The 9,804-nt window shown below is 36.1% G+C and overlaps 1 long non-coding RNA gene across 1 annotated transcript in view; it reads left to right on the forward strand.

Moving 5' to 3' along the window:
- The window catches only part of LOC116083652, a 39,242-nt gene extending 29,858 nt beyond the window's left edge, over positions 1 to 9,384 (forward strand). The window contains exons 2-3 of the long non-coding RNA XR_004115834.1: positions 7,713 to 7,947; positions 9,250 to 9,384. This is a non-coding gene — a long non-coding RNA (uncharacterized LOC116083652). The remainder of the gene's footprint in view (positions 1 to 7,712; positions 7,948 to 9,249) is intronic.
- Positions 9,385 to 9,804: the final 420 nt, after the last annotated feature.

Consider the following 9,804-nt stretch of genomic DNA (forward strand, 5'->3'; position numbering starts at 1 on the left):
AACCACTTATCAGAGAGTGCATACCGTGTTTGTTCTTTTGTGATTGGGTTACCTCACTCAGGATGATGAAACATTTTTTTAAATAAACATCCTCCCCAATAAACCATTTGAGGTAGATGATAAAATAACTCTTCTTTTAAAAAGCAAATAGAAGATATTTTATAATAGTTTTCATAAATTTTAAGTATTTAATTCAAATATATTTTAATCAAAGTATTTATACTATGTGCAAGCATACTTTCCTTTATGATAGATGTGAATACATTTTCACTCATTGACTTTATTCATATTCTATCTCCAGCATAGAGCATATGATATAAAAATAAATACTATACACACATACTTAATGTGCTGTTAATGTAAAATACACCCTGCCAATCTTCTGATAATTCCCTTCAAATGTTTTCTTTAAGGTAAAAGATTTTCAAATTACTTGAAGTAGTGTGCAGAATAATTTACTTTCATACTTAAAAGCTGTATAATTTTTATCTTGGGAAGAAAACAAACAGGAAAACACTTTTCCATTAAGAAGCCATCTTTTGCCTTAGGATTCATCATTTACATTTCAAAAAATGTTTTCCTGTGCCTTTAGAAAAAAGAGTGTACTAGTTCTAGATTTTATAGATATCTCTAAGTATGAAGCTAATTCAGACTAATAAGGGAATAATTGTTTCTTTCTGTAGTTAACATGCATTTCTTAATTAGGGAAAGAACAGAAAAGGGAGTGACATTTGCTTTTACAAAAAAAAAATCATGAAAAACATGTAATCCAAGTTAAATCACCACAGGCTTTATAGTATCTGCTCATCTGACAATCATGGGAAATTTATTTTACTGCATATAATTTGAGAGAAAAACCATGATTGTTGTTTAGTACTGAGCAAATTTAATAAAATAACCATATACATGACTATCAACATCTTGTGGAATTTTAAGCAAAATAAACTCATTTGTCAAACATTAACATTAAAATTCCCATGATCTGCCTCTGAGGGGATGGCTTCATAGTTAGGAGCACTCATCTATCCAAAAGAGAACCAGAGCCAGTACGGAGGCTTACAAACATCTGTAACTTGGGTTCCAGGAGACAAAATGCTTTCTGGTCTCTGAGGACACCATGTATGCAAATGATACACAGATATATAGCTAAAAAAACAACCCATGTACATAAAATAAAAATCAATATTTTTTTAAAAGTAGAGTTAATTTGCAAGTACATTGGAAACTGAATTTAATATGCTAGAAATATGAGTCATTGCACTTATTTTCTTCATTTATTATGGGTGTGGTGTGATGTGTGCCAAGCTGTAATGTGAATGTCTAAACCAGAGGATCACTTTCTGGAGTTGTGTTTTCGTTTCCTCCTCTCTTGTTTAGAGGCCGTGACTTTCTGCTTCTTTTCACACTGCATATCCAGGCTAGCTGGCATGCAATCTTATGGGCAATTCCTCTGTATCCACATCTAATCTCATTTTAAGAGTGCTGAGATTATACATGTGGAGTATAACATTGAGGGATTGAGCCAGACCATCAGGTACACACAGCAAGTAGTTTAGCCTGCTCAACCATCTCACTATAGCCCTTTCTATATTTTAAAGATCATTAGTTATGAAATATTATCATGAATAGAATGTGTTGGATGGTTACATATCTTCCGAGAAAAAAGTCTGTATGTGGTTTCAAATTGTTATTTTCAAATAAATCCCAATTGCTATCATGTATAAATTATCTCTCTCTATTAATAATATTTTTTTTTTGGTTTTTCGAGACAGGATTCTTCTGTGTAGCCCTGGCTGTCCTGGCACTCACTCTGTAGACCAGGCTGGCCTCGAACTCATAAATCTGCCTGCCTCTGCCTCCCAAGTGCTGGGATTATAGGCGTGTGCCACCACTGCCCGGCAATAATAATTTTAATTATGTAATAATTTATAATTTCTTACAGTAAGTAATCATTCACAATGGGTAATAAATACTTTCTGTGTTAACACTGATTACTTTATTTTGTCTTTTATAGCCTCATTTATTAGTAAACATATGTATTTCTATTCTAGAAATTTAGTTAGCTCGATTTAAAAAGTAAGAATGTTCTGGCTATCACAATCATGAATTTACAGCAGCTGAGGTAAGTTACTCAGCATATACTCAAGATCGAGCCAGTCAGCACCCTGGGATAGATGTGCATGGGAGAACCTACAGACCCTATGTGATGCTGAGGCAGAAATGGAAATGGAAAGTTGCTGGGGAAGGGAACTTCCCTTGCTCCAGTAGATGTTCTATGTCCATGCATATGTGTGCTGCACTAGCTGATCTCAGTGGGTCATAAACAGACAAAGATATGAAATTGGGAGAAAGTTTGGGAGTCATTGGATGATGCAGAAGAGAAAAAGAGAGGTAGACATGACTATTTTGTATTGGGGGTGTATACAAACACACACACACACATAACATTCAAAAACAAAAAGAAATTTTATAAAGAGGAAAGAATATCTCTTTGCTGGTACCACAAACAAGTGGCAAGAAATTTGTCTGAATGAAAATATATTTGACAATGATCCTGTAAGAATCCAAAAGTTGTATTTTTTCTTCCTTGTACCAAGACTAGGTTGAAAACATGTCTATTTTTCTGTGGACTGCTGTCAGAAGGATCATGTACCTCAAAGTCAACCATGGGAAGAAAGATGAATGTTCTATGATAAATGCTATAAGGCTGCTGGGACAGATATAAAACAGTAAGATGTGAGTGAAGATAAGACGGAATTGATTTTTTTGAGTACAGATCACCTTCTTTCTTGGAGCAGAATACGTAAGATAAGCCACACAGTATGAAGTTGACAGGGCCCAGGATGACTACAGCAACTGGACTGGTGGATAGGAAAGAAGTGATTGTAAGTAGAGCGAATAAGTTCCCAGAAATCAGAGAATTTTAAAACTATTACAGCTGAATTTTTTTAATTAGTAAGACTAGATTGTATAGTTCCAGAACAAGTATAAAAGAATGTCATGTATTACATCAGTGAGTTCACATGCAAACTCATTTTAATGAAGAGAACAGAGATGAGAACAGAGATTATTTTGATAAATGTTCATAAGCTTGCCTATAATGAAGTTTGTGAATTATAAACATAGTCCTCTGGGGTGAGGAAATCATGAAAATCATTTCTTAAATATTAACTTGCTTGGGACCTATGATACAGCCTAGTGGGTAAGGGCATCTGATGACAGACCTAATGGTGTGAGTTCAATCCCATAGACAAGTGCTTCTCAATCTTCCTAATATCATGATCCTTTAATAGAGTTCCTCATGTTGCGGTGACCCCCAACCATAAAATTATTTCATTGCTGCTTCAGAACTTCAATTTTATGGCTGTTATGAATTTAAATGGAAATATCTTTATTTTCTGATGGTCTCATGTGATTGCTGTGAAAGGGTCACTTGACCCTAAAAGGGGTAATGGCCCACAGGTTGAGTACTGCTGCCTTACACCCATGTACAAGTATGGGAGAACCGGGGCTGGTGAGATAACTCATTGGTTAAGAACACCGACTGATCTTCTGAAGGTCCTGAGTTCAAATCCCAGCAACCATATGATGGTTCATAACCATCCTCAACGAGATCTGACTCCTTCTTTTGGAGTGTCTGAAGACAGCTACAGTGCACTTACATGTAATAAATAAATAAATCTTAAAAAATAAAAAAGAATGAGAACCTACTCCTATAACTTGTACCTTGACATCTTTGTATGTGACATAGCATTTGCATTAACACACACAAACACACACACACACACACACACACACACACACACACACCTCATCAAATTTAAATACTTTTAATTACCTTGACATATAGGCCTTTGAAGTATTTCCAAAAACTTATAAAGACAAATAGAATTCTCATTACAATCAATAGGCTCTTGTCATTTCTATATCAAACTCTTGAATGTCTTCAGAAGGTATTGTGCACATATTCAAACTTATGATTTGATAAATATGTATATTTTTGTATTGTGTATTTTCATATCTCTCCTATTATAACACACACCAAAGAAAAACTCATAAAGATAAAAGGTTTCTGCTTGGTCACAGTTGTTGTGGGGGATTGAGATGAGTTCATGAGAAATGTTCTTTGCTGTTTAGTGGCTGTAGCAAGACAGCATAGCATACTATTAGCTGTTAGCATGTGGTAGTGTTGGATGAGTCATGTCATGCAGCTATTACCACTGGCAGGGAAACAAACTACCAAGAGATGAGGGTGAAAACTCCACACAGCTGTACTTGGTCAGTCAAACTGAATCAAAACTTCTAAAGAGTCTGATGCTGTGGTTTATATACATACATATATGCTTGTATAGTAAAACTGGGAAAAGGTTTCCACATGACAAGTATCACAACAAATCTTTAGACAAAGCTACACAGAAAATCTCTAGCAATGCAGCAAAGCACCCATGACCTTCCCAATGTGAGTCAGTTCTATTGACTTAAAAACAGTGCTCAGATCTAGGTTCTGAGGAAGGATTTGTAATAAAGATGCATTTTATTAATGGTGGATGCAAAGTACATGGGGTCTCTTTTATAAAGATGATTTCTAGTCACTTGGGGACAAAGCCCGGCATTATTAGAACCAGAACAATGCTCAGGATTTTAGGGACATTCATGTAAATGCCAACTCCTGGATTCTCCAATTCTTACTCTAAACTGTGATTCCTCAGTAATAGCACCTCACTGACAGGGAGAGGCAGAAGAAGAGAAAAGGTTTGGTGTCCCATTAGCACAGTCAATGGTACAACTCAAGTGATGTGAAACCCTTTCAATAGACCTAGGTGAATAGATTCTAAATCATTTCACTGAGATCAGCCTGTAACTCCTTTGCTTTTCAGGGGCATAACATAAAATCTCTAACAGCAATGTTAGCCTAACACTGTCTCCCTTGCTAATATAAATCTGTGCCTCTATCTGTCTCTTGGTCAGCTTCTATGACACCTTGTAAACTCCTAAACTAAGACTGAAAAAAATTTCTTCCTCCAAAATTTGTTTCAACATTGGAATATATTTTGCTCTAAAATCTATTAAATATTTATTTGTATTTAACTTTTATTGATTCTTAATTAATTTTATATCACCATATACCCCCAACCCCACTCATTTCCCTGTCCCTTCATACCCACCCTCTATTCTTGCTATCTTGCTACTTCCCCTCAGCTAAAAATCAAAACAAAACAAAACAAAACAAAAACAAAAATAACCAAAACAACAACAACAACAACAAAAACAAAAGAAAATCTTTTGTCCATACTTCTTTACTTGCAAAGTTCATTGGAAGTTCTAGTTCAAGTTATTGGTCTGGTACATGTCCTCTGAGTCATGGAGCTCCTGCTGCTTTGTATGACTGGTTTGTTCACTGTGCTCCAGCCATTCATAGATGGGGGAGATATTGGGGCGGGCCATGGATCTGGGTCTGCTTTGTAGCAGATCAACCGACCAGCTTCTCGACACCCATATCACTAGGATATGTTCTCCAGCATGGCCACAGCTAGTTCACCCAATGCTATGGCTGGCAAGGAGCAGAGCCAGCTCGTTTGCTTTCTTGTCCTTGGGCCAGCTCACCAGCACCCTTTCTAGCAGAGCTAGCTCTATTGTGCTGCCTAGGTGAGGTACAGGGCTAGAGTTCTCCAGACTGCTGGAGAAGGAGGCAAAGGGCTGAGCCAGCTCAACTGCTCACATCCTTGGGGCTGGCTCACCCACAACCTCTCAACCCTGCAATCAGGACCAGTTCTACTGTGTTGTCAAGGCAAGGTTCATGGCCTACTTTCCCTAGTGCTATAGCCAGTGATCGGCAGGGCTTTCTCTCTTACTCCCACGACCCTGGGACCAATTCTTCTGCAACCCCACAACAATCTCTATTGTGATTCCTGGAAAAGATGTAGGCCTGCTCTCCCCAATGTTGTAGCTGGTAAGAAGCAGGGCCAGCTCTTCTGCTCTCATACCATGAGGGCCAGCTCTACTATGATGGCCAGGTGAGCTAACAAGGAGGCCAGTTCTACAGAGCCCTCTGGCATCAATATGGCTCTAGGCAGCAGCCCAGACAGGGATATCTGCCAACAGACACTTTTTGTTGTAGGTCCACAATACCCAGAAGTGGCCCTTGGTGGTAGCACTAACCAGGACCTTTGTTGGCATCACCTGCTATGCATATCAGCGTGTTCCTCACTATTCCCTAGTCTCCAGTTCTAGTCCTCTTCATTGTGCACTCATTATTGTGCTTCTCTTTCATCTCTTCAACACTTACTTTCTCATCATAGTGGTAACCTGGGCCTCTGGGTGTTCTGTACCACCAAGGCCATGTGACCCCAGGCTGGGGTCATCTCAGGGGTACTCTTTTATCATGATATTTTACATATAATTTAGACACCACAAAAGGGTGAATCCTCAAGCCACTTAACTAAAGAGTTGTTTTAATATAAATTTAGATTACTGTGGGGCAGTGGGCTGTGTTCAGGTAGAGTAAAGGTCTGGAACCCCAGAGACCCGGTGGGTGATAATTTCCACCTCCATGGGATGGAAGGTGTTCGACCACACCTTCGGGGACCCTGGCTCCTGAACTATATAGTACAATAATTTGTTTGTATTCATAAATACATTAACTCATTAGTTCACTCATGTAAATTAAGATATCTTACAAAGTAAATTTTCATGTTTTAATGACAATACCTAAACTCAAAGTTATACACTACTAAACAAAACTTGTTTTATGTAAAATAACATGTCTGAACCTTCCACTAACCAGAACACATGAAACTGGATACTGTATGATGTGAGACTACTATAGCTTTAAGTTTTAAATCCCATGAATAAAAATGAGTTTATGATGTGGTATTCAAATGCTAATTTGTATTTTGCAAAAATAAAGCATGATTATGGTCTATAAATGAATAATAATTGTGGCACACATTAAATATGTTATAAATAAAATTTTGAGCTCAAAATATTCATTAAGTTAAACTTTTTGAGTGCTTAAATTTTCTTAAATCAAATGCATTAATTAGAATTGTGTGATTCTTCAGTGAGGATATATTTATGACTCTTGATTGTGAATCAGCATGTAAAGTTATGCAAAGGCTTTGTAAAATCTAATTTCCAGCTTCCACAATACATCAATAAACTTAAAAGCCTTCAGTACTCCCTTAGAGTAATGACTGATGACATTCCACCCACTTTAATATATCCTTTGATGTCTTCAATATATTAATTATTGTTATTTTTTCTTTACACTTCCTTATACATCTTTTCTACAAGCCAATTCTTGATGTTACTTATAATACTAATGATTACTTATTTTGAGGTGTTCCCCCCAATGGATTGATTTGCATTTTTATCTTTTATGTTACCTGCTTAATTTGAAACATCACTTACTACCAACATATAGTATTCTTTTAAGTTTAGATCATTAATTTAATACTTATTTTGGAAACTGTTTTTCACTATGCAAGTCTGTTAATTTTTTGTTGTAATTATAAGATAAAGAAATTGTTTCATTAATAAATTTTTACCTACTTTTGGTTTTTATGTGGCTTTTGGCTAAGGCACAGCTGATTATCATTTTATACTTTGTGTGCTTGGTGATTCCTTCAGTTAACATTGATTATTATTTTGCATAACTATATAGTCACATTTGCTATATCATAAATTTAAATATTTTTACATTTATATTGCAGGTATTTGCCTGTTTCTTAGCTGTCATGATTCCAAGGCTGATAGTGAAGTTACAGGCTGTGAGTCTGGGTGTTCTCACTCAAATACATTGATGTCTCTGAAGTTACGTAGAGAGTCAGTGATCCGTGGTCTCCTGTTTGAGAGCTGACCTTGCTCTGCAGATTCACTTCATTTAATGCATAATGTTGAAGTCAGGCCTACTGTGAACATGAGACGAGGCTCACTTCTGCTTACAAGGTACCTTATAGTGGAAACATGCTTTTCTCTTTTAAGTTTGGACATGTTTCTAAGCACAGGGACTACCATTCGAATATTAAGTTAAATATCTTCTCAGAATGTTGTGCTGAAAATTTTGGTTTTATTGGTCTACTCTTGTGCTGTGTTAGTTTTATGAGGTGTAGTTAATTTTGACCATGAGCATTTATAATTCTAATCCTGTCTCTTTGGCTTTGTCTCCAAAATAACTCTTGTTACTGGTGCACCTATACTACTATTATTAAACTTACCTCCTGTTTTGCCATGACAGCAACTCTGACTGCCATTAATATGTACTTTTGCTTGCAATTGATTGTCCTCTCTTTGGTATTAAATTGTAAACCTTATTTTAATGGTCATTTTAAAACTGAAGTTTATTATTTACCCCAATTAGAAATGTTTTATCTTTTAAAGACATATAATGTGATAATTTGTATCATTGTTACTTCATTGTTATCACCACAAAATAATCTAATTATGGCAATAAGGCTCTGCCGTGTAATATGGGACATCATAAACATGAGTTAATAAAAACAAGTGCATGTCTTTATATTTGTGGAAATTTCAAGACGTTCATTTTCTTGTCCCATGATAGCACATTTCTCTGCATAATAGACTAGCAATCATTTGACTGTCTAATATACAGTCTAATTATTATAACCCTAATTATTAGAATGGATAAATAAGAAAAGTGTAGCTGCTTATATTCTAATTTTAACTTGCATTTCCCAAGTTAGTCTGCATGGAGCTTCTGGAAACTTGCCTCTATTAATTCTAATTGGTAAATGAAGATGCTAGAATAGAAGAGAGCTGGGACTTAAGGTTCCTGGGCTTGGGACAGAGAGGAAGCAGGAGGGAAGGAGAAACATCATGCCTGAGGAGTGTGCAGGATTAGGCACATCCTCTGATTTATTTAGTGAGAACTTCATCCCTGTTTATATCATTTTATAAATCATTTATAAATCAGTTTATATCATCATTGCTACACATGCCCCCTTCTTCCATAATCCCAAAATCCATGCACTCTTTTGTTCATCCAACTTCTGTTCTTAAACAACTAGACTTGTTTTATCCCTTAACTTTTGTGAATAAAACTGAACCTAGCACTGATGTGCAAACATCTCTGTTATATGTTGATTTGGAGGTCTCTGGATATATATAGGAGTAGCATAGATGGACCACAAGGTAGATCCACTTTCAGTGTTTAGTTTTGTTTTTGTTTTTCCATTTGTTTCGTTTGCTTGGTTTGGACTTATTTTCCTTTGTTTCTTATTTCCATATCAGTTGGACTACTTGGTCTTTCCATCAACAGTGAGTAATCTACATTTTCATTAGCATCTGACTTTTTAAAAAAATGAGGATTGGCCATGCAGTGGTGGCCCATGCCTTTAATCCTAGCACTTGGGAGGCAGAGGCAAGCGGATTTCTGAGTTCGAGGCCAGCCTGGTCTACAGAGTGAGTTCCAGGACAGCCAAGACTACACAGAGAAACCCTATCTCGAAAAAAAACAAACAAACAAAAAAGGCGAGGATCATTCTGACAGTAGGATGGAATATAAAGGTAGGTTTAATTTGTATTTCTTTAATAACTGCTAAGAGTCAATTGTCAATGTTTTTCATATTTTTGCATATTATATTTAATTTTTGAATACTTTCTGTTCATCAACACATTTATAGACAAGATTTCTAATGTCCTACTGGTTAGATTTTTTTCTTTCACTCTTTGTTTATTCTAAACATTAATCCTCTATCAGATGTATGGATAAGATATATTTTTTCTGATTCTGAGAGCATACATGTACTGAGGTATAAATTCTGAATTTTATTTGTAACATAATTC

Source organism: Mastomys coucha, unplaced genomic scaffold, assembly GCF_008632895.1.
Source record: "Mastomys coucha isolate ucsf_1 unplaced genomic scaffold, UCSF_Mcou_1 pScaffold8, whole genome shotgun sequence".
Taxonomy (NCBI): domain Eukaryota; kingdom Metazoa; phylum Chordata; class Mammalia; order Rodentia; family Muridae; genus Mastomys; species Mastomys coucha.